The 14,297-nt window shown below is 41.1% G+C and overlaps 1 long non-coding RNA gene across 2 annotated transcripts in view; it reads right to left on the bottom strand.

The window, feature by feature from the left end:
• Positions 1-2,826: 2,826 nt before the first annotated feature.
• LOC122178617 overlaps positions 2,827-14,297 on the bottom strand; it is a 17,201-nt gene continuing 5,730 nt past the window's right edge. Inside the window, exons 3-6 of one of the 2 annotated variants that reach the window (XR_006178398.1) lie at positions 13,030-13,238; positions 11,747-11,988; positions 4,719-4,787; positions 2,827-2,854 (exon numbers count right to left, since the gene is read on the bottom strand). This is a non-coding gene — a long non-coding RNA (uncharacterized LOC122178617). Of the gene's footprint in view, positions 2,855-4,718; positions 4,788-7,337; positions 7,762-11,746; positions 11,989-13,029; positions 13,239-14,297 lie in introns of those variants that run through there. The other variant, XR_006178399.1, reaches the window with a different exon arrangement.

Below are 14,297 nucleotides of genomic sequence, written 5' to 3'. Positions count from 1 at the left end.
AATGGTTTCAAGCTCAAAGAGAGTAGATTTAGGTTAGCTTGAAGAAAAAACATTTTACAGAGAGGGTGGTGAGGCACTGGAACAGGTTGCCAGTGATGTGGTTGATGCCCTTGGTTGATGTACTTGGAGACTTTCAAGGTGAGGCTGGATAAGGCTCTGGGCAAACTGATCTAGTTGTATACGTCCCTGTTCATTGCAGGGGAGCTGGACTAGATGGCCTTCAGATGGCCTTCCAACTCCACGGATTCTATGTCTATGAACACCAGGAGCAATTCTACATTGTTTCAGCAGATGAGCACTGGCACAGGTTGCCCAGAGGCTGTGTGGTCTTCTCCTTGGAGATCTCAAAAATTCACCTGGACGTGGCCCCACGTCTGCTGCTCTGGGTGGCCCCGCTGGAGAAGAGGTTGGCCCTGATGGACTCAGAGGTCCCTGCCAACCTCAGCATTTGAGGATTCTGTGATTCTGTAGGATAAATAGTCTGACAGGAATGCTGACTAAACTCATTGTCTTATAAACTCCACAGTGTGCTAACAGTAGCTCCAATTAAACTAGAGATGAGAGGAAGCTGAGGAAGAAATTTAAATATTTTTTAGATTAAACACAGATGAAATGAGGGGGGTAGGCAGAGACTCCACAAGAAAACAAAATCTGTAATTCCCTCTAATCCAATTACTTTGGGGGTGTAGGGACATAAGTATCCTTAATCTGCTCTCAGCTTGCTGAATTAATTAAAACAAATAATTCCCACTGAGAGAGAGATTCAGAAGGGGACAGGAGGGGAAGAAAAGTGGGGAGAGATGAGGAAAAAAAACCTACCAAAACAACACAAACAAACATTTTTCAGAAGCAGTTCACTACTTAAGAAAAATGCTTGCAGCACTGATGGGCGGTTTACCTTCAGGCTCTGCAGGATCTCACCCTTGAGCAGCTCCTACTCAATAGCAGCATCTTCAACTGCACAACTGCTACAGTTGCAGAGTACTCCAAATTTTGGATAATTTTCTTGTGTTTGCCTCTTCCTGTGCTTTGCTACCCAATTATACCAAATCCCAATTTGGTTACCACCTGGGACTGAGGGCTCCACAAACCACAGGTGATGGCTGGGGAGCAGAGCAGCTGACAGAAAGACGAATGTACTCATGTGTGGAGTCTAGTGATCTTTAAAAGGAAACTGAAATATGAACAGCAAACTTACACCAATTATGTATTTGATACAAGATTGCAGGATCTATTAATGAGATGCAGGAGAATAGTTACATAATTTATTAAATTCAGTAATTATAGAATTTACTCAGTTCAATATTAAATAAAATTTAACAGTAAATAGTGTAATTACACAGCAAAGAAGTGTGGTCAAGAATTGAAAACTGAAGCCAAAATCAAGATTTCTTGCTTCCTTCCAGTTCATCATTGACCTTGTTAAAACTGCACAATGTGATTTACTTTACTGGCTCCTGAAATGATTTTTACTAATGCTCTATTCTTATACCTATATTATTTTGGCATACCTACCAGAAATATTGCAGCATTCAACTTATTAAAGAAATCACAGACAATTCTGTGCAAATTTTGCCTAAATAAATTCCTCAGGACTTAGTCATTTTGACAGCCTGATTGTGGCATTATAAGTTTGACATAAAAACTAAAATTATGTGTATATAACCCATATAGATGATGTAACAGCAGATGCAGGGAAAATAGAAATGTAAGAAGAAACAGAAAAATCTCTGGGCCGTTCTCCAAGAGAAGTCTCTGCGGATGAAGCTATTACAGGAAAACAGAATTAAATGTGACAAATACATACTTTAAAACATCAGGAAACTGGGAGAACAGAGGTGTCAAAAAAATAACTGCGAGGTGAAAACAGAGAAATACTCAATGAAACCACGTTTGCTTTGCTTGAAGTGTGCCCTTTTAGTCTGCCTGTAACTATTGCAACACTGACATTAATGTTTTCACCCTTGACAAGAGTTACAGAAGACAGGCATGTGTGGAATTCCCCAGCCATCCCCAGGGCACAAGGCTGCCTTGCTTCTTCTTTCGATTTTATGTAGACAAAGTACGGATTAGTAACCTTGCATGCCTGAAATTGCCAAATTTAATCCACAGAGCCCTAAATCCATATGTATTACACAGTGAAAAAGCATTACAAAATCTTTCTTCTTGAAATGAGAATGGTGATGTTTTCATACCATATGATTTATAGCTAGTAATTAAAGGGATCATTAGCGAAGACGTACAAAAATTCTTAAGTCTCCCATTATCAGGCTGCCTTCTGAACAAGTGGAATTGCCACTTGTATCACCATGTTTAGTGCAGGTTGTTTCAGGCATATGCAATCTTTTCTTTCTACATGCAAAAACATCAGCTGATTAATTTTGCTGTCTCTCCACATGGCTTGAGAATGATGCTGTCCATACAGCTCTATAGAAGAGTTTCTCAGTTACAACTTTGGGTAAACTGCATTTCCTTTGCTCTGGTACAGTGTGATTAGTCCCTTTTTTCTTACTGATACTTAGTGTGTGCAGAAGAAGCTGTTCCAGATGGGAACGGTCTCCTGAAAGTATGTCCTGCACATAGCAAATAAGTGTTGCAACACAGCCTGGGCCTCCAGGCACTCCTGCAATACAAACAATAATAACTGAACAATCTGCTGATGTGATAATAGCAGTGTCTGTCATGTTTGCTTTAAACTAGATAATGATGGCCCTGTCCTGCGTGAGTGAGAAGGGAATGAACAGCCATGCTATCCTTATCTGGCAGCAACACTGCTGTGTCTCCTCATGGTCTTGCTTTTACAGCAGCTGTTCTGTCTTCTGAGGAGACAGGAAATAATCTGACTCCAAACCTGCTGAAGAAATGAGAAAAAAAAAACACTGTTAATTTTGTCAAACTCTTTAGAGTGGTTAAATGCGGAAGCAGCCACACCAACTCTCTCCACCACCCTCCTCCTTCTCAGTTGGTACATTGACACTGAGACCACCAAGGAGGGTCCATGTTCAGGAGCCAAGATACCCACAAGTTTGCTAAGCACAGGCCTGACTTCAGTAAGGTGTCAATTCAGGATTTATTCCTCTCTTCAAACAAGAGCAGCCTTTGTCTCTAGCTATGCTTTCACTCCTGTCCTCTCCTCCAGGCCTGGTGGACCAGCTCAATGCTGCTGCTCCACCTGTCCCCCAGATCACCTGCTCCACAGCAGCTCCAGCCTTGCCTCAGCTCCTCCTTTGGGTTTCTGTCTTCACTTCCTGCCCTCACCATTGAGTACCGCATTCATGGTTGCTGGTGTGGTGACAAATTCACGGTGTGAAGAAACATCATTGGTGAAAGCAGGATTGAAACTGCTTGGACTGTAGTCACCATGCAGTAGTAGAGTGCAGGTGGTGCAGCTGCTGGGTCAAGTCCCCTGCTTTCGCATTCTTTACCCCAAAACATGACCCATATTTTCTTGGTCCGCAGCAGAGAACCAACCTGAATCATAGCCCCTCCAGTGTTGACAGATCAGCATGTCACTTCTCAGGAACACTAACACTTTGCTCCTCATCTCAGGAACTCTGTTTTTTGGGCTTCCACTCTTTTTTAAAGAAAGCTGTTACCTGTTTCTTGTAAGGACATTGGGATATCACTTACCCCAAACTTATTGGAATGTTCTGTTTAGAGAGCATGAAGAAAGAAACAAAATAAAACTACACAAAAGCTGATTTCAGTACAGAATGCAAATTCAAATAATGCCAGCAGTGAACAAAGCATCAGTGAGTAATGCTAATGAAAAAAAATAAAATCCAAGCTTAAAAGGTTTTTATAGTCTTTTTTTTTTTCTTACCATTGTAAGATAACTATCGCTGTTCTAATCTACTCATTTTACCCTAGTTTTTGTTTTTCTTTAATTGCATGAGCCTCTTTTATTCTTGGCAATTTAAGATTCAAAAACTTGTTTAGGTAAATGGAACAAATTATTTCAGTTGCCAGTCCTGTTCTTCATAAATATTTGCCTGTGGCACAAAATCAGCTCACATTTTGACAAAGCTGTTGGGTAGGACTGTAAAAAGAGAATCTCATATGCAAAAGAAAGTGTGTGGCATATGTGGCAAAGGGAAACTTCCTCTATACTGTCTGATGCTGTGCTTAGCCATTTCAGAAGCAAAACCTTGAATTTATACTGAACTCACACACACTTAATGCTCAGCAGTCAGACAGCAAGTGGTCATTCTGTTCAGATAATTTGGATGGCCGTGCTCCAAAATCCTCCTGCAGCAGCCAGGTCTCACTGTTGGGCTTAGCACAGTGATGTAGGGAAGTGAAAGGTTTGAACCGAGGCAAAATGCATTCATTTCCTAACTGAGGCAAATCTCCCATTCACTTCCACTGGATCCCATATGGCAAAGCCCACCCTGTCCTCACTTGGAGTTCTGCCTGGGTAAAGAGCACAAGTTTTCACTCTGTGAGCTTGAGCTCCCAAATGATGAGGAATGACAAGCAATTTTCAGTGATTAACTCATGTAGTTGATTGCCATGTTCCATCCCCATAATTAAAGAACCATAGATGTTATAGCTAAGGAGTGCTTTAGCATAAGTTTAATTGCACATCTTCTCATCAATGAATCAAATACCTGCGATGCAGTGAATAATTTGTCTCCACTTTGGAAATGAAAACTCTGAGATGTGAAACAGTTTAAGAAATTCACAGACGCTGTCAATATTTCTAGTCAGCTACTTACCATCCTTGCTTTTTTTTGTAGGTCCTCATTTTGTCCCTCAGGATTGAATATATTTCAGCAACTATCAGACTTTGCATATTGAGGCAAAGGGGAAAGAAGAAAAGAACTGATGTTACATTATTAATGTCACTTCATTCCTATTACTGTTGTTCTACTCTTCAGTCTGAAAAAATAGTTCAGACAAGTTCAGAGGAAACCTTAGAAAAATCAGTCTCAGCTGTGTGTCAGCCTTTGGGAGAAAAATGGATTTCTTTCCCGTGTGAGTTTCTTAGCTGTCATATTATATCTTCATTTAGAAGCATTAAAAGATCATTTGAATGATCTCTGGTCTGATGTACGTTTGAAGTGACCACAGAGAACATATATTTTCTCCAAAGAAAATAACCTGGAAATGAAAGAAGAATACCTTCTGGTGAACATTTACAGTAAAAAATAAATTTAAAAAATAATAATAATCATGAAAATGCAGGCACATTTCTGCAAACAGGCAGCAGTGTTTGTTTGTTGTTTACCAAAGACTGCTTAAATAGCTTCTCTAAGGAAATTTATCTGCTCCCACTTGAGCCTGGAAGCTGCTTGCAAACTGACCATTTTTTCTGGGATTCAAGTTTTGCCCTCAGTCACCTGAGACACATCACATTTATTCTTTTCCCGACTGAAAATTTGTACCCTTTTAATTCAAAATTGGGGTTTTTTTGGTCACAAATACGACTGGAAGCTGTGATTGAACAGTTTCTGCCTATGACCTCCCGAGCAGGCCCCTGCAGACTCTTCATCAACCCTTGCTTAGGATGTGCTCCCAAAGCCCTGCCTAGAATCCAGCAAAAAGTCAGTGGCTGGATTTGGGTCACTGTAGAGACAACTTGGATGTGAAATCAGGATGGCACTGATTTTACATTGCCATTGCAGTGTATGAGATCATCTCAGTGCTTGAATTTCTGAGCAAACAGTGTGACCATTGCCACTGCGGGCCCTGGAGCAGCAGAGGACTGTCACAGCCCACACTGTGGCAAAACTGCAGCTGAGGCAATATTTAACACCCTCAGCTCACGGCAGGAGATACACATGCCCGATGCTTTTACTTTTTAAAGGGAAAGAAAAGGAAGTACAGCTGAACCGAAGTGGTCACTGACCTGAAATGGCAGTTTGAAAAAAAAAAAAAAAAAAAGAAGTTTCGTCTAAAAGTTTCATGTACTGCAAACAGAGTATGCCTGCTGCATGTGGAACCTGAGGATGTCGCTGACTTTGACTAGAGCCAACACCAAACTCGGAGAACCTGCTGCAGAAAGCCTCAGGGCTGCCTTCACAGGCAGAATTCTGAAACCCGGGGGCTGGCCTCCATAATCCCTCAGGACACTGCTTTGGGGGGCCAGCATTAACACCTGTGCTGCCTCTCTGCATCAGTCTGTCTTTTCCATCTCTTTGACTCTTAGAAAAAGTTAGGGCCTTTCCTGTTTCTGGTTTTGTAACTCAAGAATCAACCCCATCAAAGTGTTTAACCCAGTGTTTTAATCTTTTAGAAGCCGCAGGATTTTCTGGCCAGTATAAGGACAAAAAAGAAGAAAAAAAAGGAAAAGAAACATGTGACTGTCTTTTGACTAGCATATGCAGCAATCTGGGACAGATGTCTCAATCAACAGGTCAACTGGTAGCATTCCTTCACTGAATGGCACTTTGCTAACTGTGGCATTCCCAACTACAAAATGTCACAAGCCAGTTGGCTGAGGGCTCTATTACTGGGTAGGGTATAATCTGTAATGTTGTGAAAATAACACGTGGGGAAAAAAATATATATTGTTCTCTAGTGGCTGTGTGGAGTGTGGTTTCAGCCACAAGCTGGGGGTGGCAGATGACAGCTCTGGTTTCCTGATCCAGCCTTTGCAAATGGTTTGCTTCACAGTCCTCCATACAGTTTGGCCTTTCTGCACCCGCCATTTCTTTTCATGGCTTAGATTTTCATTTTATTTGTTTTTTGCTTATTTCACTGCAAAAGCCTCACAGTCTTCCCATGCTCATCAGGATGCCCCTCTGCAGCAGATGAGTATTGGGATTCCTTTTTCAATAGGATGGAGAAACTGAAGCGTGGAAATTAAATTACTCGTCCACAGTCTCAGACATCCTTGAATCAAAGCAATATCTTCTGGGGTTGTAGAACTCTCCTCTCACTATAAGATCATTTCTTTCCATCTAGCTCAGAGATAATAGTATCTCTGTAACTAACTCGTGTGGCTCTTGTGAGAATCTACCATTCATCGTGTTGAAAATCGAAAGCTGTATAAAATGTATTACTGAATAAAGATGATGATAAAGTCACAGGACAGGTGGAAAATGACAGGTATTCCTCTTAATTTTCAGATTTTAATTCACACCAACATGACATCCCTTCTGGAGCCTTGGATCCCACTCTGTTATTGCTGCAGCACATTTGCAAAGGGACTATGCAGATGGATGCTGCTCAAGGAGAGAAGATTAAAATACGTAGGTCTCTCTGAAAGTAATTCCACCTGTTTATTTTCATGGAAACTACAACAGACATAAAGAGCATAATAACACTATTTGACAGAGCAAATCCTCAGCTATAATATACTATTTTTCAGCATAGTCAGTACTATAGCTATGTATTTTCACCAGCGATGATCAAGAGCCTGCATGCCACGCTCATAAAATCTGCATTCGCGGAGGTGACCCACTGCTTCACAGCTGCTTTGAAGTGTTGTAGATAGGAAAATATTGTCCATGCTGTCCATCTCTCATCAGCCCATACAAATGGAAATTAGAAGATACTAAGTCCAAAATATATAGTGGGTGTGGTACGGCAGCCTAGCCCAGACTGGCAGTGTGCTCCACAGTCTTCAAACTGGTACTGGGCTTGGTGTTATCGTGTTGTAAGAGAAAGGTTTCTTCTTCTCTGGCCTGACTGGAAGTTCAAACCTTCAGCTTAGTCAGAATTGTGATGCAGAAGTCGGAGTTGATGGTTTCTCTTGATGGTTTCTCTTGATGGTTTCTCTGGGCTCCAGGAAATCTAGAAAGTTCATCCATTTTCCTATCCCGAAAGACAAAGCACATCACTTTACCTGTTCAGGGACATGTCTTGAACTTTTTCTTCAGCGGGGAATTTACTTCATGAACTGACATTCTGACTCAGACTCAGTGATGACACCACTTCTCAGTATTGGTAATTATGTGACCCAGGAAACTGTCACCTCCAGCCTTGTACTCGTTCAATAGGTCCTGACAAACTTGCCTATGTTGTTCTTTCTGTTCCTATGTGGACATCTGTGTGACCATTCTGATGTAAATTTGCAATATTCCAATGTTGTCATGATCATCATTAACAAATTGAAGATGATATTCAGCACCATACACACTTCTCAGTTTGTAATCCACTGATTTGCTCAGATGAGCTGATCAAGAGACTTTTCAAGGTATGACAGCTGTGCGACTATCTAGAATGTGGCTTGTCTTTCACACTGCTGTCACCACAACTGAAACACTGACATACACTGTTTGGTCTCCATAAGCATTCAATAAATGTCAATGAATGACAGTGGGTGCAATTTTTCCACACCTTTTCTTCATACATGCTTCCATGTCAAATACCATTTTGTTAGTTTGCCTCTCTGCTGCCATCTGTTCACAGAATCACAGAATCACAGAACGGCCAGGGTTGGAAGGGACCTCAAGGATCATGTATCTCCAACCCTCTGCCACAGGCAGGGCCACCAACCTCTCCATTTAATACTAGACCAGGCTGCCCAGGGCCCCATCCAGTCTGGCCTTGAACACCTCTAGGGATGGGGCAACCACAACCTCTCTGGGCCGTCTGTTCCAGCACCTCACCACTCTCATAGTTAAGAACTTTTGCTTGGCTACAACCTGTAATGGAATATTGGTAGGAAAATTCATACTCTACTGCTAAAGCACCAACATCTGCCTCTGACATGGTGGGCCAACATAATAAAATGTGAAGCATTTCTTTTGGAGCAGCCCTCGCACAAGGTGTTGTTTTGATATTGTTATTGACCATGACAATGAGACAGGAAAAATGTTAGGTTGGTGGGTTTTTTATTGCTTTGACATAATTCAAGAACAGTGTTCCAGTAGTTAAGAAATCCCCTCCTAAGATTTTGTGCCTTTTCCTGCTGTGTCCCTCAAGGGTTAAGCCACCAACGCAGCTCCACAGATGGGACTGAATTCCAAGGAGCTTGTGTAAGCCTCTGGAGACCTAAGAAATTGGAGGCAACAGTTTCAAATTCAAGGAGGGCTGGGCTGCATCGGAAGGAAGGGATGAAGGAAGAGGATGGAGCTTTGATGGCAATTTTTAGATCCCAAGCTAGCTGTGACATAGACTTTTTGCAGATGCATCTGGTTCAACAGCACAGAAGACCCAGCACCTGGGCCTGTTTCCAGCAGCCTGCTGTCCCTGTGGCCAGGGAGGGGCCCATTTCTAGCACAAGACATTGAGAAAATCAGGCAGCTTTGTGTACAGACAGTAATAGGCAAATGCACAGGAATAGCAGCATTAATGTAAATCTATTTTTGTAGCAAACTGTTGCAAGAATTGGCCTTTAAGCCAGACAGATGCTGTTAAACTTGGCCCACAGTCCAGGACAAAGATTTGCCTTGTTTAAAGTCAAAATTATTAATTGCTGGCATAGCTATGCTGTTTCACAGTATGGAGAGTTCATACTGCTGAACGGCATACCTATGTATAGAAAATCCTTTAATTATGCAAGTAATAATCTATCTCACTTGAAAGTGTATTTCTTTTTTTTCTCTCTCTCTTTTTTAGCCCCTTAATTTCCAAATATTTTAACATAGCTAAGTGCTCTCCTAAGCTAAGAAGGTATACAGGGATCTTTTATGTAACAGAGGAAGTTTGCAAGTAGAGTTAAACCATTGTTAAACCATTTATTTTGTTATTCTGATAAGCACTAGCTGGTGATAAAATACAGAAGTACTAGACTTGAAGTTATTAACCTTTGGCCTCTAGTTACTGTGCCACTTAAAATAATAAATATTCCCAGATATCCTACAAGAAAAAAAAAAAAAAGGCAACACAACAGTACAGCAGTAACAACAACAAATCAGCATGAGTTAGGTTCCAAACAGTTTCATCACAGATGAGATAGAGCCTTTCATCACTTTTGGAAACCTTCCTTGTCCAATTAGAGAATACAGCCGGTCAAACAGTCTCAGATCTGTTGAACAAGAAGCAGGCCCAATGTGCAAGCACTTGCAGCATCAATAGGGACCATTGTTCAGAAAATATTGCTATTGAAATATTGTAAATGCTAACAGAATTAACTTCCCATTCATCTTCCAGTATTGCACACTGTTTATTTTACCACATTATTTCAGTAAAAGTGCAGCCTCTCATGTTCCTGTAGGTCCTGTATCACCTAACAAGGGTCTGATTGTTTGCATCTTTTGCGCTTCCCTTCCTTCCTGCTGAGTTTCTGGTAGAGATTTGGGCACAAATGAAACCCCTACTCAAATTGTTGTTTTCCTTACAAGTATGCTATATAATGCCAATTTCTTCTGAATAGTATTCCGTGCAAAGCCCTTTATGCCACTGTTCTGTTCTGGGAACAAAAGACACTTGTTCATTTACAGAGGAGAATCAAAAGACCATATTCTTTCAGGTAATGGCACGCTTCCATTGATCAGCTTTCTCTCCTGTATATTGCCGACTCCAGTTCTTGCTTCAAAAGAGAATACAATGTCAGATCCCAGAAGAAGTTAATCACGCTTGACTAGCTACACTGTGTCCTGAATTATGAGTGTCACAAAATAACGTAAGTCACTGAAACGAACACTCTTTGATTGCTTCATTTCTTTTATAATGTCAACCTTCTTGTTTTCCCATGGTGTTCTTGCAGACTTAAAAAAGTTTTTTTTCTGTAATGAACGGAGTATCATTCCCTTATTGACAGTAAACACGCATCTCCACGTTGATTAATTTATCTACAGACCAGAATGGCAGATACCACAAAAGTGGTTTCATGTGTGAGTGTGTGTGTATGTGATAGAGGGCAGAGGGAGGGTGGGGAGGGCAATTCTAAGCTGAGTTTTCATGACTCTTTCCACCAATTGAAAGTTTTTTAGTTGAAGTTTTTTAAAATCCTCCTGTTTTTGTGGGACCTACATAACACTCCATTATGGGAAAGGGAATCTTACAGAGGGCTTCTGTGGGAGGTCGATTAGATCCAGGCCACTAAACAATGTTGATGGACTTGGTTGTGTCTATTGCTTACTCATTCTCTGCCATTTGCTAGTAGTAAGGAGCACAAAAATGTTAGGGACAGTGGAGAGTGTCTCTGCTGTGACCTGATGTGGCTAGAACAGATCCTTTCCAATCCCATCTTCTCTTCAGCTGACACAGAGTCACAAGATCACAGAGCAAGGTGAGTACCTCTAAAGGTCTGTCTTCTATTCTCCTACTCAGAACTCATGGCTAGTGGTAAAGCTAGATGCTCGAGACTGCATCTGGTTGAGATCTCAGTATCTACTAGGATATAGATCAACAAACTTTCTGGACCACTATTTTAATATTTGACTGTCTTTGGAGGATAACCTTTTCCTTATATCAAGGAACCCTTATATACATGTAGAATGACCATTTGCTAAACTTCATAACTGCCTACCAGCCCACTTCTCCACCCTGTCCCTCTGAAGAGCAGCTGAGTCCTCAAGGCTATCAACTGCTTTACCAGAGACTCACTGAGATGGGACTTTTTGTCATCATCTTCACCATTAATAAAGATACTAAACAGTTTTGCCCCACTAGCAGTCCCTGAGATACACCACTAATGACTGGCTGCCAGTTCCTCCAGGCCGCAGACCACTGAAAAGGTCTCTTGTCATCCACTCATTCCCACTGTATCTCACCACTTCAGAAATTTTAGTGATAATGCAATCATAGGCAAAGACGTAAGGAGAGAAACTATGAGTTCTACGGATGAGGAAAGCACAGAAAGGAGATTTGCTTGTTTATGATCTTAGATTCCCTTTTGCTGGACACTCACCTGTTGGACAGCTTTGTGTCCTCCAAAGTTTCCCAAAATGAATACGATCCTTGAATCTTCTTCTGTTTGGGAAAATCTTCTGAGCAGAATTCCAAGCAAATCAGAAAAGAAGCATGAATCCTGTGCATTGCTCAAGCAGTGAGTCTCAACAAGAGTTGGCACATTTTATTCAAACATGTCCATGCACTAAGGCCAAATTCAACTACAGTTCACCGCATCCAAAGCTGGATTTTAAACAGAACCTGAAACAGGAACAGGGCTCAATAACTGGATTAAATTTGCATCCTTGCAACAGGCTTGAAACCTGAACTCTGATCACCTGCAAGTACCTACTGTTTGTGACAGGCAGTACTTGAACCCTCCTAGACAAGATTTTGTGCTACCTTGTCCTCCTGGTAATGCTGCAAGGGCAGAAAACATGTGGAAATAGACACAACATAGCAGGGCTCATCTTGTCAAAGGAAAGTGAGATTAAAGGATGTTTTTATAGCCTTCCCTCCCTAAAACATCCCTTGCACAATGGGTAGTCCTAAGAACAACCGAAGGAACTCCTGAAACAAATGATGTAGAGAAAGAAATCAGGTCATCCTTTTGTAACTTAAGCTGATTTAAGAGACATTTTGGGAAATTCCCTTCCCTCTTGCTGTGCTTGGACTGTTCTAGCCATCATTTGTGTTAGTACCTAGGGTGGAGGCTCTGGTTGCATTAGGGACTCCCACAAAGTTGTTCCTGCTGATGGACCAACCAACCTCAACTTTTATGAGACACTTCTAAATAGTCATCAAAACTGTTCCTGCAGATGCAGAAATAGTCACATAGAACAGCCTTTTGCCCATAGTTAAGACAGTTAGGAGATGTTCTGTTCATAGATTAGGATGATCTACAACAATTGATCATATGTGCTGGAATGGTCATGTAAGACCCTGATTCAGCAAGACCACAAGCACTGAGCAGGGTGGCATTTCAGGGATCTCACCCAATGGAGCAGAAAGCATTGCTACAAGAAGCCTCGCAAAAGGGACCCCACTGCTGTGTGATAGTGACCAAACCTCCTATTTATAGGACGTGCTTTCCCACAAGAGTATGAACGTATGCCAAGACCCACTAAATTAGGATTTTTTAAAAAAAGAAACACTCTCCAAGAAACAACAGATGTTAAACATTTGTTGGAAAGATATGCAGGATTTGAAGCCTCAGATCTCCCTAGTTACTTCCATCAAGATCTATAAACATGAGCACAAATTTTATACGAAAAAATGATAAAAAATATCCTGCTAACATACAATGCTGCTTTGGGGGGAACTGTATCTGCTCCCCCAGAGGAGCAGGGGAAACTTAGAGTGCAGGAAAGCTGTTTTTTCAGCAGCATTTCCCCTTCTCCAGGTCCGCACACTGTGCTTCAGGACTTAGGTCCCACTGCCAGGATTGGTGGAAAAGGGTGGCATGTGGCACCTCATGGAATCCAAGTTGTTCTGCCAGACAGCTCCCAGCTCTGAAAAAAGAACATTAAAGAGTCTGGATAAAAACAAAACAACAACAACAAAAAACACCCACATAATTCCCATAGGTTCAAAACACCACTGTCTTCAAGAATTTTGTCTTCTCTGGCCAAATACATACTCCAATTATACAGGCTTATCACTGCTATCATGAATGTATTTTTGCTCTTATAGTAAACACACAGTGTCTGGATTGCCACCCAGAAAAAAAAAAAAAAAAAAAAAGAGAAACACTGCTGTAGGCAACTGGGAATCTGTCCAGGACTACCCTTCTGTGTGTTCCTCATGTGGGATTTGAGAGGGTTATGCTAGTTTGTCTCAGTTCAAATCTAGTAAAGAAAGTTATTCTGTATTTGCATTACCATAAAGGAGAACATTCTCTTAAAATCACCCCCTTCTCCTGCATGCATGTGCCTCATTACACATGGTAGAATCAGATTCCCAGAGGAAGTGCTCTAGACTAAAAATGGTGGTGACTGTCCCTCCAGTTGTTATAAAGATTGTGCAGGTTTTAACACTGCTCTCAATTTTTACAACTAATTTTTTATTTATACTGTGTAAATATCCAGTACTTCTGAAAGATCAACCTTGAAATAGTTTTTCATTAACTCTGTTTCAGCACAGTCCTAATGATGTCACCTACCAAAAGAATGATTTTTTAAAGAGATGCAAAAAATTTGCCTTTACCGTGACTCTGATTTTAAAAAGACTTTCACTTATTCCATCCTGCCAGAAAATTGTTCAATATGCACCATGCTAAATATGATTTTATTCAGAGCAGAGAATTGAATATGTAAAATACATACATATATATATATATGTATATATATATATAAATAAAATTAGATGTATCTGGTTAGTATGCTGTATATACTAGTCATATAACAGATCTAGACTCCACTACAGATAGAGCAAATATGGAACTGGAAGCTCTTATCATCAGGAGTTTCAAATCTAAGAAGAGGTAGATGCAGTGACAGTTGGGTCAAGTTGGATAGGTGCAGGGGAGAGGAGAGGAGAGGAGAGGAGAGGAGAGGAGAGGAGAGGAGAGG

The sequence above is a fragment of the Lagopus leucura genome, unplaced genomic scaffold, assembly GCF_019238085.1.
Source record: "Lagopus leucura isolate 7727_CA_CO unplaced genomic scaffold, USGS_WTPT01 Super-Scaffold_100002, whole genome shotgun sequence".
Taxonomy (NCBI): domain Eukaryota; kingdom Metazoa; phylum Chordata; class Aves; order Galliformes; family Phasianidae; genus Lagopus; species Lagopus leucura.
Note: the sequence above shows the minus strand (reverse complement) of the source record. Positions and strands in the feature narration are given on the sequence as shown.